This window comes from Miscanthus floridulus, chromosome 19 (assembly GCF_019320115.1).
Source record: "Miscanthus floridulus cultivar M001 chromosome 19, ASM1932011v1, whole genome shotgun sequence".
Classification (NCBI taxonomy): domain Eukaryota; kingdom Viridiplantae; phylum Streptophyta; class Magnoliopsida; order Poales; family Poaceae; genus Miscanthus; species Miscanthus floridulus.
The window spans coordinates 111,653,913-111,671,653 of NC_089598.1; the positions used below are offsets into that span (position 1 = coordinate 111,653,913).

The 17,741-nt window shown below is 50.9% G+C and overlaps 1 pseudogene; it reads left to right on the plus strand.

Annotated features, from left to right (window-relative positions):
* The first annotated feature begins 309 nt into the window (after positions 1 to 309).
* On the plus strand, positions 310 to 17,171 carry LOC136526631 (putative disease resistance protein RGA4; annotated as a pseudogene).
* Positions 17,172 to 17,741: the final 570 nt, after the last annotated feature.

Genomic DNA, 17,741 nt, shown 5'->3' on the forward strand with positions numbered 1-17,741 from the left:
TAGTAAGTATCTCCGATTACTTGCACCGTGCCGTTCTAGCAAGTGACCCCTACAGTTGTTGCCTTGCAAATTAAACAAATGGCATAATAAAGCCGCTGCAGCAGTTGGGTGCATCTGACATCACCAAACCTCTGTCTTAATTTAATTGCTTTCCTTCATGTAAGTCCCTGCGTTGTACTCATATGTAAGATTGACATGCAAGTTCCACGTGTTCAACTCCAAATGACTGATAAAGATTGACTTCTCTAATGCTCAACTGAGTGCGCTCATCTCTTATATTATTTGGCCAGGACAAGGCGACAAGCCAGGATGAGCCTATCCAAGGCTATTGGAGTGATTGGTAGCATCAATGAGTTTGGTAACTTGTTCGAGTTGGTCACATCTGCTGTCTCATATATGCGTTCCAAATGGAATGGATCACAGGAGAAACAACAACTTAAACAAGAAGATCTACTGCAGTTGCATAGTGACCTTCGACGCCTTACTGATACTCTACCGGCAATGTACAACCTCATTGATCGAGCAGAGTGGAAGATCCATGTACCCTCTATGGCACAGCTCCTTCCAAACCTCAAGGATGCAGTGTATGATGCGGAGGACCTTCTGGATGACTTCAGATGGTATAAGCTGAAGCTGGAAATTGAGGGCAATAACGATGCATCCCAGATCTCTTCTTTCATTGACTTCTTTCACAGTGTCACTCATGGAAGCTTCAACAAAGTGACTGATATACAGACCAGGTTAGATCGTGTTGAAACTGGCGGTCTCAGATAGTGTGGAGGTAGAGGCCTCCGCCTGCTATGCCGCACCCCCCGGCGGAGGCACGGGAAATAGGCGTGATAGATGGGCGAGTAAGGGAATGGCACGGAAAGCTATAGTTTCATTAATTCATCCACCAACCAACCCTTTATTGTTACAAGTGTTCCCTATTTATAGGGCTCAACTACCATATTCACAGAGTTTACAGTAGTATCCCTCAACTGCTACAGTACATTCTTGGGATATTCCTCTACTCGCCTTCCGTCTCGGGGGTAATCTTGCCATGCCGCCATCTGGTACTGGGCCTGCATGATCAACCGGCCCATCGGGCCTCAAGACTCGGCGATGGGCTTTAGGGCCTCCGCCGTGGGTCTCCGCTCTGTCCGGCCTCAGGATCCGACGATGAGCCCTCAGGCCTCCGCCTCTGGGAGTGCCAAAGCCGTAGGCCTCCGGCATCCCAGGATCGCCGATCTCCTGCTTGGGTCTTCGCCCCGACGGGCGGAGACCATGCTGGAGCACCCGCGCAGTCCACGAGCACCCTCATCTGGTTACCTGCACATACCCAAACAATGCTGGCATTTAATTAATCTCCTGGCGGAGCGGCCTCCGCCCCATCTGCCGGAGACGCCTGCGAGCCGGCCGGGCGGAGACCGCGTCAGGGCCGCCGCCCACAACCTGCAAGCTCAATCTAACAAACCGTTCTCTTTCCCGGGTTTGGAGGCGTGGGAGCACAACCTCCGTTTTGGTAACAGGTCGGAGATGCCCTCGTAACCTGCTGACTGCACCGGTCTCCGCCACTCGCGGTGGCCATGTTACAACAGTTCCCCCCTTTTGAGACCGCGGTCCGCCTGAGCGTGTCGTGAGCTCAAAACGCCCTAAGTAAGGACGTCCGCGGGGGCAGAGACTGCGCATAGTCACGTCTCTGACCGATCTCCGCCGGTTCCTCCCTGGCCCGCTCTGGCGCGGCCGTTGGTCTTGTCGAAGTAGCCGTTTGGCTGCAAATATAGCCGTTGTGCATTTTGAGACTTATCCGGAGATGACCATTGTTCGGCGGGAGCCGAACCGCCCGCCCGTGGCCTATATAAGGTCGTGGTTGGTGGCGGGGTCCCCCCCGCACGACTCATTCGCTTTTCTTGCAGCGCCAGAAATCGGTCTCTGCTTTCTTTGCTTTCGCCTGAGCTGCCTTCGCGCGTTCCTTCTTTCCGCTTGCGCCTTCCTCCCAGGTCGCCGCCACGGTGGCTTTCCTTTCCACCTTCGCCCATACTCGCCGTCCCGCCTTCTTTGGACCCTATCGCCACTTTCTTGGTGTTAGGGCAGGCGGCTTGGGTGCTCGTTTTGAGGAGTGCATGCTTGCCTCTGCCTCCGCATTGGAGTTTGAGAAGCTACTGGAGGAGGATTTGGGGAGTGTCTCCGCGTCCGTCGGAGACCTGATCGTTGTGGATTCCAGAGTCATGGCGATAAAGTCATGGGATTTTGGCCCCTCCTCCATTATTGAGGAGGCGGTCACGGAGATGTTGAAGGAATCGTATTTTCCTTCTACGAGGGTAAAAATCCCTCCGCCCGGTCAGACCGTTCCGGAGCCGGAGGAGGGATATGCTGTGGTGTTCCGGGACTTCTTCACCTGCGGCCTCCGCCTTCCTTACGTCCCCTTCCTCCACCGGGTGTTGGAGACTTTCAACGTCCAGCTCCATCATCTGACTCCTATGACCTTCCTCACGCTCAGCAAATTCTGCTAGGCGTGTGTCTCTTATGGCGCCAAGCCGGATGTGGACACCTTCTGTGCTTACTACGAGCTGCAGAAGCAGCCAAAGAAGAAGAAGGAGATGCGGGAAGGCAAAGAGGTGGAGGTGATCTGCCAGTATGGTAGTTGCACCTTCATGTCGAAGAGGAACCAAGGCATAGATCGCCTGGAGATTTCATTCTGCCAGAAAGGCAAATGGGACCGTGGCTGGCTTGAGCAGTGGTTCTATGTGAAGACCTACGGGGTGTGTGGCACCACCGAGGATGGTGCGGAGGTCCGAGAATATCCACTGACCTCAAGGATGGAGGTGATGGCGCCGCATACGCGCGTCGAGCCGCCGGAGGCGGTGTCTCCGGCGAGGGAAGCCTGTGAACGGGCCTTTGCGCTGGCGTGCCGTTACTCCGGGGGCCGCGATCTGGTGGAGGAGATAATGGCCTCCAACTATTGGCCCTTGAGCAAAGACAATCCACCCTTTCAGCTGGAAACGATGCAGGTTCCTGTTTTTGGGCCGGAGGCCGGGATTCCGTTCCCCCGCTTTGGCCAGTCTTTGGGGGAGGGGGTGACGGAGGATGGCTTTGTCTCCGAGGTTGAAGAAGCCACCATCGGGTTGGTCGGCAAAATTTCCGAGCGTGAGTACACGTCTCGGAGAGCCGTGGCAGGCACCATGCCGCGGCTCAATCGAGTTTTTGAGGAGCTCGGGATCATCTACCGGGAGCGCGAGGTTCCCGCGGAGGTCCTGGCTTCGATTGACAAGAAGAAGAAGAAGACCTCCGCGAAGAACATTACGGTGGAGGCTGAGTCCAAGAAGAGGAAGGGCGCTGCTGTTGCACGGGCGCCTCCAAAAAAGAAGAAGAAGTTCGGCACTCTGGTGATTGCGCCGGCCACGTCTTTGTCTGGTAGTGCGGGCGTTGCCTCCGTCGGCAGTAAAGACGGCCAGAGCTCTTCCGTCCCGTCAAGGGACGTGCGGGTCACGGGCGGTGGAGATAGCGGCTCTCCTAGCGCTTCGGTGCGCCCTTTGCGCGGCACTGTGAGCGGTGCAGGGTGGCCAGAGGCCAGCTCCGCTTCGGCGCGATCCTTGCATGGTGCCACGAGTGGCGCCGAACAGCTGGAGGCCAGCGCCGTGAATCCTATGCCCGACATTTTTGGCGAGATGTCCTCAAGTTCTGAAGAGGGAGCGGAGGTCGACCTGCGGCATGCTCCTCCTGCTCCCGCCGTTGCTTTGCCTCCCCCCACGCCGGAGGCCGTCGATGAGCAGCCAGAGGCCATGCTTGCAGAGCAGGCCCCGGTGGCTCGGTCGCCGCATGATAGGGCAGAGACTTCTGCCCAGGGGGCTCAGCAGGTGGCCCACCCTGGGCTTTTTATGAGTGAGTTGGTTTGACGCACACTTTTGTTTTTACTATCTTCGCCCAGTTTATTTGTTTATGTATTCTATGTTGCTTTTGCGGGTGATGTCATGGCCGGACTCCTCACTCCGGAGGAACAAGCGGCTGCTGCCAGCGCCAGGTTTGGTCCGGGGCAGCCCGGGCCGATGGCGTCGGGTCCAAGTGAGTGTGGAGTGTTTTTATCTTACTCGTCTCTTGGTCTGCCGTTATTGCCTATGTCTGATCGGCCCTCTGACCTGAGTTGTTGCTGTTTTTTTTACGCAGGCTGCTCCGGCACTTCTATCTTAGGTTGGGAAGAGTGCTATCTTGGGGTTCTTGGAGACGTCGGAGGTGGTCTCCGGTAGTTTGTGTATTCATTGTGAGATTTGTTTTCCTCACCTTATGGTCTTGTATTTGTTTGTTCTTCTTTGAACAGATCGCTTCAAACAGCGTCTGAGGGACATGGATTTCTTCTAGCTTCTCCACGTTCATCTAGAACACCAGAGTTTGGTTCGTCTTCGGCAGTTTACATTTTTTGGTGTATGCTCGCCTTTATATTTGTTTTGTTTTATTTCTATTACTGATCGGCTTGGTCTTCTTCTTCTTTCTGATCGTAGGGGTATCACACGGGCGTTGTTATGGAAGAGCGCTGCACTCGCGAGGTCTCCGACTGAGATTCTGCGATTGAAGCGCTCAAAGCGGAGAACGAGCGCCTGGAGGGTGACAAGGGGCGTTTGACCAACTCCCTTGCAGCTCTTCGTCTTTTATTGGCGGAGAAGGAAAAAGAAACAGAGGTGGCGAGGGCCGATCTCGCCAAGGCTGCCGAGCAGGCCCGTAAGGCAAACGAGTTGGTCGAGGGTCTCCGACGAGAACTCGCCTCTGAGAAGGAATCCGCAGCTGTGATGGAGGGGCAGCTGACTTTGACGATGAGGCGTTTGGACTCGGTCAAGGTGGTCCTTGCTGCAACCGTTAGCCAGTACCGGGCCGTCGTCGCTGAGTTCGGTGGCAAAACCTCCGCTCCTCTAGAGGAAGACAGCGTCTACGCCCTCGCTTCCTGGCTAAAGCGTCACCTTGCGAAGCTCCCCGATCTGGTGAATGGCTGCACGGACTACGAGGCGCTGGCGGGGGTGACGAACTACGCCAAGCTTCTAGTGCGCGGCGGGTGTACGCATACTGAGAGTATTCCGGGGGGGTGCTGCCGGGTCCGAAGGTGCTTGGTGAGACTTCTCTTGGTTTGCGAAAAAGCTTGAGGAATTTCATTGGGTACTTTTGGGCTCCGTTTGGGAGGCTTGCCGCCCGGAAGCTAGCGGAGGAGAAGAGGGCGAAGGTATTTGTAGTCTTTGTTGTCGCTGTTTTTCTATTGCTCTGTGAAGCTGATATTGTGGTATGTGCTTTAATAGGAGGCGCAGAAGGGTCTGGTGAGCAGGCCTCCACCGATTCCTAGCTCGATGACTGCGGGTGATGCCTCCGCCTCTGCTAACGCCCCGAAGAGCGCTACGATCGGCGGTGGTGACATCCGGAAGCCGCAGGCACCGTCTCCATCCGTGTTTGGTGTGGGCTCTGCTCCTGGGACTTCTACAGCGTTCGGGACTCTAGAGGTCTAGGCTCTTTGTAGGATTTAGTTCTTTTAACTTGTATTTTGCAGTCTGGTTGGACTCTTGTGAATAAAGTTTCTTTTGTTCTGAATGATTTTGTGGAAAATTTTAAACTTGCACAAGTTCCGAATCTGGAGCCTACGCAAGATGTTGCGCCTTTGAATCTCTACAACGACGGTATTTACGTGAGCGGAGAGCTTTGGGAGTACTGGCGTTTGGCTTTTCCGCGCAGCGTTGCGCACGACTTGTTTGAGTTAGTTAAGTTAGACATAGATGACGAGTGCGCTGGGTTTACTCGCGCGCTTGCTTGGCGCGGACCTCCGCCACAATAGTTAGGGTTTTATTGTAAGTTTGTGTCCTGTAAGAATGGTACTTGATGTTATATGGAATACAAAACAGGTTCACTTTCTTGATCATTTGTGCGGGGGCTTAGGTCTGTTGTGCTAGTTTACATATCTCGTCTGGTCCCGAGCTTGCACACCGTGGGCCTTTGCTTGGGCGAACGTGCGCGATACAGAGGTGGTGGCTAGGACCTCCGCCCCATGTTCTTTGCTTCTCTGTGCTTGCTTGATGGCCAGGGTAGAAGTGTTGGCAGTTTTTTGACCAGCGGAGGCTTACTTGAAGTCCGCCTGGCGGGGCTTGCTGAATCGGTGTTTGACCCGATAGGAGGTTCGGCGCAGCTTGTGCAGACGGCGGAGACTTTTGGTATTTCTTTAGCTGGTTGTTTTAGCTGTCTGGTGGTATGGATCTCCAACGCTGCACACCCGTGGGACATGGTTGATCTTTGGAGATGGCAGGTTAAGTCTCCGGCATCAGGGGGATGTTATGAGTTTTCGCGCGATATCCCCCTTCTCCCGTGGGCCTTTGCTGTTCATCACTGTGCCGTAGGCCCTATCTCTTTTCCCACTGCCTCCGACTGTCTACTGTTGCCTCCAATTTTATGAGTTTTCATACAATATCTACGGCCGACTTGGATATCCAAGGAGACCCCTGTCTCCATGGCTATCGCTATGGCTTTTGCCTGTGCTATGCCTTGCTCCCCCCTTGCGCCCTTGCGCCTTATGCTGACTGAGTTTCTTAAGGGCACGGGGGGAATCCATTTTTATAGTGGGGTGGTGGCTTTCGGGTGTTAACATTTTTGTACGTTGTTAGTTGGGACGGAGTTCCCCTGTGAGGAAAAGAGTGCAGACTCTTTTACATTTTGTTTTGATTGAAGTAAAAAAACTAAGGTAAATGCATGGAGGGGCCTCCACTTATATTTTACGAAGGTTGCCCTTTGGTACATTGCCTAGATGTAGTATCTGCGAAGGCTGTCAATATTCCATGTGTGGGTTGTCGTGACACCTTCGCTGTCGGTCAAGTGGAAAGAACCAGGTCGGCCTGCTGCCGTTGCTGTGTATGGGCCTTCCCATTTCGGTTGCAACTTGCTGACAAGTTGTGCATTGGGTTTTCTTCTGAGTATGAGGTCTCCGTGTTTTATGTCTTTCCTTACCACCAGGGAGTCTCTCCAGTTTTTGGTTTGGGACTAATATTTTGCAATATTTTCGACTGCTTCCAGTCTTATTGCTTCTATTGTTTCTTTTGCATATTCTTCATCTTGCAACATCAGCTGACTCGTTGTGCGGAGGCTTTCGTGCTTTATTTCTTCTGGCATCATGTCCTCTTCTCCATAAAGTAGTTTGAATGGTGTGAATCCTGTTGTTCTTGAGACGGATGTATTGTGTGACCAAATAACTCTAGGTAGTTCATCTATCCATTTTCCTTTGTGTAGGCCTAGCAATGTTTTTGATATTGCTAAAAACACTATTCTGTTTGCTCTTTCCACAGCGCCATTGGACTCTGGGTGGTATACCAAGGTGAAGGCTAGTTTTGTCCCTATGCTTTTGCAGAATTCTTTGAAGTTCTCTGAATCGAATTGTTTTTCATTGTCTACTGTCAAAATCCTCGGTACACCGAATCTGCAAATGATGTTCTGCCAGAAGAATTTTCTGATAGTTTCTGAGGTTATCTTCGCCAGCGGCTTTGCCTCTATCCATCTTATGAAATATTCCACTGCTACTACTGCGAATCTGTTTCCTCCTTGGGACGGCGGTAATGGGCCGACCAGGTCCATACCCCATCTTTGCAGCGGCCATGTCGGAGGTATAAGCTAGGTCTCCGACGATGGTTTTGACTGTCCTGAGAGAATGTTTGGCATGCTTTGCATGTTCTGACTGTCTACTCTACGTCTTGTATGTGTGTTGGCCAATAAAAGCCCTGCCTTATTGCCTTTGCTGATAAAGCTCTAGAGCCAATGTGCGACCCGCAAATTCCTGAGTGTATTTCTTGAAGCAACTCTATGCCTTCGCTCTGCGATATGCATTTGAGGAGAGGCTGGACTACTCCTTTCTTGTACAGTACACCATCTATGATTGTGTAATTTCTTGCCCTGGCCTGTATTCTTGCTGCTTTTGCTTCATCTTCTTCGGTGGTTTTGCCTTCTAGGAATTCTGTTATCGCCTTTCTCCAATCTTCATTTTGCAGGTGTAGTATGGGCTTTAGTGCCTTAGATGTCTCCACAGTTGCCGGAGACTTCAAGATCTGGTAAAAAGTGTTTGGTGGCAGTGGCAGGTTGTTTGCCGCAGCCTTTGCCAATTCATCTGCCTCTGCATTTTCTGATCTTGGGATGTGCTTCAGGGTGAAACCCTCGAATCTCCGCTCCAAATTTCTGACAACGGATAGGTATTTGATGAGTTCTGGCTCTCTTGCTATGTATTCTTTCTCTACTTGGCCAGTGACCACTTGAGAATCTGTTTTGACTGTCAATGTTTTTGCCCCTAGGGCCTTTGCTTTGCTCAGCGCTAAGATCAGGCCTTCATATTCTGCTATGTTGTTTGTTGATTTGAACTCTAGCCTTGCTACGTATTTCAGTCTGACGCCGGAGGGTGCCGTTAGGACGGTGGAGGCTCCTGCTCCGGCTTGGCCCTAGGCTCCATCCGTGAATGCTATCTAGCCTTGAGTTGTTGGTTGTACCTTGGGCTCTGTTGGAGGTGTCCAATCTACTATAAAATCAGCTAATGCTTGTGATTTGATTGCTGTTCTAGGGACATATGAGATACCAAACTGTGATAGCTCTGTAGCCCATTTGCCTATTCTGCTGGAGGCTTCTTTGTTTCTGAGCAAGTCTTGTAGTGGCAGCGATGTTGGAACTAAGATTTCGTGGGCTTGGAAATAATGCTTTAGTTTTCTTGATGCCATCAGCACTGCGTAGGCAACTTTCTCTACCTCTGTGTAGTTTAGCTTAGCCCCGGACAGTGCTTCTGAGATGAAATAAACTGGTTTTTGAGTTTTGCCTGATTCTTTTTCTAGCTCATGGAATAAGACTGCGCTGACTGCATGGTCGGAGGCCGCCACATACAGCAATAGGTGGCTGTCCGATTCTGGGACGGAGACCATCAGTGAGTTTGCCAGATACTCTTTCAAGTTATGAAATGCCTCCGACTGCTTGGACTCCCATTCGAAGTTGCCTCCGCCCCTCAGGGCTTGGAAGAAGGGTAGGCTACGTTCTGCTAATTTTGAGATGAATCTGTTGAGCGCTGCTATTCTTCCCATCAGCTTTTGCACTTCTTTCTTGTTTTTGGGCTCTGCCATTGTCATTATTGCTCTGGTTTTATCCGGGTTCGCTTTGATGCCTTCGCTGCTTATGATATAACCGAGCATCTTCCCTTTTGTGACTCCGAATATACATTTCTCTAGGTTGAGGCGGAGGCCAGCTGTCCTGAGGTTGGCGAAGGTCTCCTGTAAGTCGGAGACATGATCATTCTTGTTCTTGCTCATGACCACTATGTCGTCGACGTAGGCTATTATGTTTCTGTCTAGTTGTGAGCCCAAAACTTCCTTTGTCATTCTAGCAAAGGTTGCTCTGGCATTTTTGAGGCCCTCTGGCATTCTAGTGTAGCAATATGTCCCGAATGGAGTGGTGAAACTTGTCTTGTCTTCATCTTCTTTTTTCATCTAGATTTGGTGATACCTAGAGAAACAGTCGAGGAGAGAGAACCTCTGGCATCTGGCTGCCTTATCGACGGAGGTATCTATTCTTGGCAATGGGAAAGGGTCTTTTTTACAAGCTTTATTCAGATCTGTGAAATCTATGCACATTCTCATTTGCCATTTTTCTTTGGTACCAGTACTACGTTTGCAAGCCATTCTGAATACTTGACTTCCCTGATCACTTTTGCATCTAGCAATCTTTGCACCTCTACCTTTGCTGCCAGGATTCTGTCCTTCGACATTTTTCTCTGTTTCTGCTTTCTTGGTCTCATATTTTCATTGATATCTAGTTCGTGCTGTATGATGTCCCTACTTACTCCCTAGAGGTCGGAGGCTGACCAGGCGAAGATGTCCTTGTTTTTTACTGGAGTTTCCATGAGCTCTTCCTCTTCTGCCTTGCTCAATTGTGAGCTGATTGTTACTTTTCTGTCTAGTAACTCCTTTTCTAGAGGGATCAGCTTTGTCTTTTCTTGACCTGCCATATCTGTTTCTCATCTGGGCATATCCGGAGGCTCTAGTTCTTTGTCTGCCAACTCAACTGCATTGATGTTTCTTTGGGCTCTGTAGATAGCTTTCTCTATGTTTCTTGCTTCTTTCTGGCTGCCTCGGGCTGTGATAATACCATGGAGTGCTGGTATTTTCATGCACAGGTAGGCCATATGCAGGGCTGCATTGAATTTGGTTGTAAATCCTCTGCCCAAGATGGCATTGTATGGGTAATACGGATCGACGACATCGAAGGTTATGTATTCGATTCTAGCATTCGCTTGGGTTCTGAACGACACTGGGAGTGAGATTTTTCCTAATGCTTGTATCTGCTTGCCTTCGAATCCTATTAAAGGGGATTCGGAGGGCTGTAGTTGATTTCTGCTGAGCTTCATTTGGTCGAAGGTATTTGCGAAGATGATATCTGCTGAACTGCCAGTGTCGATTAGTATTCTGCTTATCTCCCATGCTGCTATGTTGGTCTTGATCACCATTACGTCTGCGTGAGGGTAGCTCTCTAGCTAGATATCTTCTTCTGTGAAGGTGATTGGGACTCTGGACCAATCTGTGTGTCTCGCCGGGCCTTGGACTGCTACATTGTTTACCAGGCGGAGGTGATCCTTTTTCTGCTTTTTCGTTTGAAACTCCATTGATGATCCTCCAGCGATTGGCAATATCATGCCTATTGTTGGCAGTGCTCCATGAGGGTTGACTTGGTTTTCTGGGTTTGGCTCATTTTTTGGTGTTGGGGGTTGGTTGTGAGGTGGTGGCGGAGGCAGTTGCTGCATGTGGTGTTGTGGCGGTGGAGGCTCGAACCTTATTCAGTTTTGTTCCGGTGGGTTTGTTTCGAGGTAGGTTATATGGGGGGATTTTGGGTTTATGTAGGTCAGGCTTGCCTCCAACCTGTAGTTGCCCACCGGAGGCTGCTGCGTAGGTGATGACCGCCATGCTGGTAGGAAGTTTGGGTAATAGGCAGAGGCCAGTGTAGAGGGATGTATTTGGGTTGCATTTAGCGTTGGGTACAGTGGGCAGTACTGCTGGTGGCTAGTTGTGTAGGTGGTGTTGACCTCTCTTGCGCTCTGCTGTGTCGAAGGTTGGGCAGTCTGCTTGTTCTTCATCCTTTCCTGTGTTTCTTTTGTCTCCGGACAATCTTTGGTGCTATGCCCTACGTTTTCGCCGTGAAAAACGCAATATGGCTTGCGTTGTTTCTGGCTTTGGTTTCAGTTCCAGTTTTTGCCTTGGTAACCTTGCCGACCTTGGTTCCTTGTCTGGGTCTTCGGTCGTGTTGGCGCTGCCTGTTGCCCTTGCTTGGGGTGAGGTTGACCCTCGATGCTGAGCACTTGCCCCTAGTTTGGCTTCTGATTTGATACATTTGGTTCGTATAGGTTTTCTGGGAATTTTTGCTGCTATTTTGTTATCTATTTTGACCTTGCTCCTCCAGCCTTTTGCGGAGGTCATTGTCTGATCTACAGTACTTCTCGAACTCGTCATACAACTGCTGTATGGAAGTTGGTTTCTTTCTTGCTAGGTGTGTTGCGAACGGCCTGATTCGGAGGCCTTTGATCGCTGCTTCAATGGCGATCTCGTCTGGGACATCTGGTGCCTTCGCCTTTAGTTGCACGAATTTCTGGAAGTAGTCGTGTAGTGTCTCTTCCTGCATTTGCTTGCACTAGAACAGATCTATGGAAGTCAGTGACTGTGCTGTTAGCTCCTTGAAGTTTGCCAATATCTTGTCCCGGAGGTTCTCCCAAGAATAGACTGTGCTTGGTTTGAGCATAGAATACCAAGACAGCGCGTCACCTTTGGCTGCAATGACAAATGACTTTGCCAAGATGGTGTCGTCTCCGCCGGTGGAGGCTACTGCTGCCTCGTAACTCATAATGAACTGATGGGGGTCTGTCTTTCCGTTGAACTTTGGTAGTGTGATTGGCTTGTACGTTGTTGGCCATGGCGACTATTGTATGCCTTCAGATAGTGGGGACTTGGGATCGATAGGCCTCCGCATCACCTGAGATGGCATCGTCGGCTGGCTGATCACTGGCGTAGGGCCTTGTAGCATGGTTGTAGTTGGTGTTGCTGCAAAGGCTGGGATTACGGAGGTTGACGCTGGTACTGCATGCTGCATACTTAGCATCTCAGCATGTAGGACTGCCAACTGCTGCCTTATTTCTGCTGCTTGTGCTGACGCTTGAATAGCTTGCTGATTAGCTGCGAATGCTGCTGCCATTCTGTCCCTCTCTTGTTGCGCTCTTTTGCAACTATGCTTGTAGCTATTGCAGTTCTTGCTCGGGTGTTGTGGCTGAGTTTGGTTGGGCCTTCGGATCTTGAATCTCTGGATCTTGGGGTTCCGGTGGTTGACCCTGGGCATCTGCTCTGGTGTCATCCTCCACTGGCGAGGTTGCGTAGGTGCTACGAATGTTGCGCCTAGGCCTTCCTCGCTGACCCATGGTCACTGCTGCTCTGGTGGTGGTTTTTCTTTTCCCTGCCATCGTTGGTTTGCCTTGGCCAAACCACGGTGGGCGCCAATGTTGAAACTGGCGGTCTCAGACAGTGTGGAGGAGGTAGAGGCCTCCGCCTCTTAGATAGTATGAGGAGGTAGAGGCCTCCGCCTGCTACGCCGCACCCCCCGGCGGAGGCACAAGAAACAGGCGCGATAGATGGGCGAGTAAGGGAATGGCACGGAAAGCTATGGTTTCATTAATTCATCCACCAACCAACCCTTTACTGTTATAAGTGTTCCCTATTTATAGGGCTCAACTACCACATTCATAGAGTTTACAGTAGTATCCCTCAACTGCTACAGTACATTCTTGGGATATTCCTCTACTCGCCTTCCGTCTCGGGGGTAATCTTGCCATGCCGCCATCTGGTACTGGGCCTGCATGATCAACCGGCCCATCGGGCCTCAAGACTCGGTGATGGGCTTTAGGGCCTCCGTCGTGGGTCTCCGCTCTGTCCGGCCTCAGGATCCGACGATGAGCCCTCAGGCTTCCGCCTCTGGGAGTGCCAAAGCCATAGGCCTCCGGCATCCCAGGATCACCGATCTCCTGCTTGGGTCTTCGCCCCGACGGGCGGAGAACATGCTGGAGCACCCGCATAGTCCACGAGCGCCCTCATCTGGTTACCTACACATACCCAAACAATGTTGGCATTTAATTAGTCTCCTAGCAGAGCGGCCTCTGCCCCATCTGCCGGAGACGCCTGCGAGCCGGCCGGGCAGAGACAGCGTCAGGGCCGCTGCCCACAACCTGCAAGCTCAATCTAACAATCTGTTCTCTTTCTCGGGTCTGGAGGCGTGGGAGCACAACCTCCGTTTTGGTAACAGGTCGGAGATGCCCTCGTAACCTGCTGACTGCGCCGGTCTCCGCCACTCGCGGTGGCCATGTTACAACAGATCGTCTTTCCGCCCAGCTTGAGAAGATGGGCATGCATGAGGCAACTCCACGGTTTGACAAATCGGTCAGGCCACCGACCACATCTTTCCGCACTGAGCCAAACATACTTGGTCGAGACAAGGAACTAAAGGAGGTGATGAGATTGCTTGGTGTACCAGCACCAGACCTTGGTAGCAGTAGCAGATGCAGGTCTACTTCCAAACGGAAGAGAACTGCTTCTAGTGCAGCCGATAGTACTGAACCAATAAGGATACCATCTGTTCCTGTTTTGCCAATAGTTGGAATCGGGGGTGTTGGAAAAACTACTTTGGCCCAAGGCCCGTCGTTGGGCGAACGACTACCTCCTCGATGACTCCGATGCGGAAGAGGTGCAGACCACCTCCATGACCCCCTACCTGGACGCAGTTTGTCAGGAGCCGCAGCCGCCGAGGACGTCGACGCTGCCTGTGATGACCCTGCCGTACACTCAACCTCTAACGTCGGCCGTGGCGGTGCGACGGCAGGTCGCCAGGATGCTGGGCGAAGGTGGGGGAAATGTAGTCGACCACGCCCACAGCTGTTGTATGGCATGCTAGCTCGGCCAGTGGAGGGCCGCATCCCGGCACGCCAGCGCCGCGGATGGGACTCCACCCCCAACGCCGACGGGTGGCAGGAGACGTGACCAGTGGCCGCCTTAGCTGAGCCACGAGGGCCGGCAAGTGGAGGCCAGCCGGTGAGTCGTCGACCACCGAGGCGCATTCTGACATATCTTCTCGGCAAATGCCTCAATTGCCTCTCCTCCGCGCATAGGGTGGCAACCTGCAAGCTTCCCCAACGATGTTTGCGGTGCAGGGGATTTCGACACATTGCGCGCGACTGCAAGCAACCAAGGCGCTTGGGCTCTCGAAGCTTGGGCGATGCAAGAGCCATGGGTCGCTAGCCGCAGCACCCCGCCTACTCCGCTGGGCCGGCGGACCATGGTGGCTCGCAAGACTTAGGTAGGGTCAAGCCGGCCAACGCCGTTCCTGCCACCGGTGGTCGCCGGCGCCGAAGGCGGAAGCAGCGCCGAAGACGGAGGCGTCACGGGGGGTCGGCAGGGGCAGCACAGACAGCTCCGCCCTCCACCTCGGTTGCTACTGAAGCTCAGCCTGGGCACGGTGAGCTGTCCAGCGAGACAGGCAGTGTCCAACGTGACCCGTTGACGCTGATGCTGTACCCGGACGCCACGCATGGTCGCGACATCACGGAGGACCCGATGCTGGAGGAATTTGTAGCCTCACTCGCCAGCAGTCGGATCGTTGCGTGGCCTTCTCTTGAGCGCCAATTGTCACCTCCGGTGGCCCCCCAACTACAAGATGAGGCCCCGGCAGTGATGGCCCCCCCAGCTGGACGATGAGGTCTCAGCGGCTGTGGGCTCCTGTGCGTTGCGGACACCACCTTCGCGCCCCATTCATTGGGTTGTGGACTCACCGAACCTCACGGTGGACGCTAGCCCTCCTAGTTCACCGCCGGTGGATACCCACCTAACCGAGGACAACGATGACTCCGCCAAACGCCGCCTCGATAGCTTCATCAACGAAGTGACGCATAAGAGGGACTCTCCACTAATTCGTGAGCCTCCAAAGCAGCCTCCTGTTAAGCCAATGATGCCGTGGTGGAGCAGGCAGTTGGTGGCTCAGCCCCTCTCTCGAGTACCTGCTTCCAAGCGAGGTGAGGTGCTGATCATGCAGCGTATGGGCTTCACCAAGGGTCCATCAACGCCATTCACGTCGGAGCTGGCGGCCTATGACAAGCTCTTCGGCGACCTGACTGGGTCCGAAGTTGAAGCGCTGGACGAGCTCTTTTTGGCTGTTCGGTTCAGGCAGCCGCGTGGACGCAAGTCCACCTCCTAGGTCACACCATTGTGTCGGTATTGGTTGTTTCCTTTAATGTAATATCGAATCTAGAGCGCTTTTGCTAGGATAGTCCAGCTACGGCTGTGTTAGATTGACCCCCTTCGGCGCTCGATACAAGCGTGTTGTATATTTGTCTAAACTCTTCTACTTAATCCAATGATACGCAAAACCTTTGCATATTCGAGAAAAAAAAACTTTGGCCCAAGAGATCACTACACTTCCAAGTGTTAAATCCCACTTTGACAATAATATCATTTGGATTTGTGTCTCGGATGACTTCGATGAGGAGAGGTTTACTAAAGTTCTCATAAAATCTCTATCTAGAAAAGAGGCAACAGCCGATAATTTAGACGATCTTCAACAAGTTCTTGCTGAAGAAGCTGGGAAAAAAGGTTCTTGCTCATGCTTGATGACATTTGGCCTGCTGCCTTGAATGATGGGTAGTGTTGGAGGAAATTTTGTGCACCTCTCACAAAAGTACTTAAGGGAAGTATGTTGCTGGTGACCACTAGATTTGCAGAGGTTGCTGATATAGTGGGCACGATGGAGTCCTTTGTATTGGAAGGCTTCAAAGAAGATGTACTTTGGGATTTTTTCAAACTATGTGTGTTTGGGTCTGAGGATTCTCACTTTGATCCACAGTTAGAGCAGATTGGTAAGAGCATACTTGTAAAGCTCAAGGGTACTCCTTTAGTCGCCAAAACTATTGGAAGGCTTTTACAAAAGAGCCTTACCTCTGCACATTGGAATGATATACTAAACAACGAACTGTGGCAAATTGAACAAAAGGAAACCGACATTTTGCCGGCTCTTCGGTTGAGCTACATGTATCTACCTTTCCATTTGAAGAGATAAAGGGCGTACCCAGTGCAAAGAGCTTCCACTTTGTGCGGGGTCTGGGGAAGGGTGTTAGTGGCAAGCCTTACCCTCGTCTGTGCAATGCGAGGAGACCGCGACTCGAACCCGGGACCTTCCGGTCACATACGGTAAGACTCTACCGCTTGCACCAGGCCCGCCCTTCTTTCCATTTGAAGAGATGCTTCTCATTTTGTGCTGTATACCCCAAAGATTACAATTTTAAGACGGCTATTCTAGCTAAAATTTGGGTGGCAAAAGGATTTGTTGAACCTCAAGGTAGCATTCCACTTCAACATATCGGTGAACAGTACTTTGAAGACCTTGTAAATTTGTCCTTCCATAAACTCCGTGGTAAATATGTAATACATGACTTGATGCATGACATGGCACTTCTAGTGTCCAAGGACGAATGCTTCATTTTAAAGAATACAAGTGGGATAAAAGAAGTTCCTCCAAACGTTCACCACCTTTCAATACTATCAAGCAGTGGTGTTAACTGTTCTGACTTAATGAGCCTATGCAAGCACACAAAGCTGCACACCCTGCTTTGCAACAAGTATTTCAGGAGTGAGCCTTTATCTTTGATGGATCGCTGGTTTGATGAACTTGGATGCCTACGTGTTTTCTTTTGTGCCTTCAAAATAAAACAATTACCAGAGAGGATAGGCAATCTTAAACATCTTTGGTACCTAGGAATCTCCACAAATTGTCATTTCAACAGAGTTCCCTTATCATTCTGGAAACTCTATAACTTGCAGGTATTGCATGCCAGGAAATGCATATTTGTAACATTCCAGGGTGTCAGTAAGCTGATCAATCTGCAAAAGTTTGAATTATGTAGTATTGATGAAATGAAATTTGATGCTAAGGAGTTGGGAGAGCAAATTGGGTTCATAAACAATTTTCCAGATATAAAAGATTTGGTTATACATAATCTAGGCGCAATAATCAAGGATCATGCAACAATGGTGGAACTTAGGAAGAGGAAAGATCTTACTAGTTTGACTCTGAGTTGGTTTTCGTTCAGATCTCCAGAGCACAATGAGATAGAGAGTGCTTCCAGAGCACAATGAGATAGAAGTGATTCCATTGCACAATGTGATAGAAGTGCTTCAAGCCCAACAACCTCCAACCAATGTGAAATCTGTGCGCATCCAGGGTTATCCAATTGAATATTTTCCAACCTGGTTTTCTGGTTCTGATGGACTCAATGCCATGCCATTTTCTGGTACAATTTTGTCATCATTAACAGAACTGAGCATTGAAGGGTGTCAGAACCTAAGTGATTGCAGATTGGACGTACCTGCCATCAGAAAAATAGAGATTGCGCATTGCGGAAATGTAAAATCAGTACGAATTGAACACTTGGAAGATTCAACTTTTTCCCCGTCCATAAGAAAACTCGAACTGAAGAATTATGGGAGCCTCGGAGATAGCAATGATTGTAGTTCCCTCACCATCTTGTCATCATCATTAACAGAACTGAGCATTGAAGGGTGTCAGAACCTAAGTGATTGCAGATTGGACGTACCTTCCATCAGAAAAATAGAGATTGCGCATTGCATAAATGTAAAATCAGTACGAATTGAACACTTGGAATATTCAACTTTTTCCCTTCAAGAACTGAAGGTGTACAATTGTCC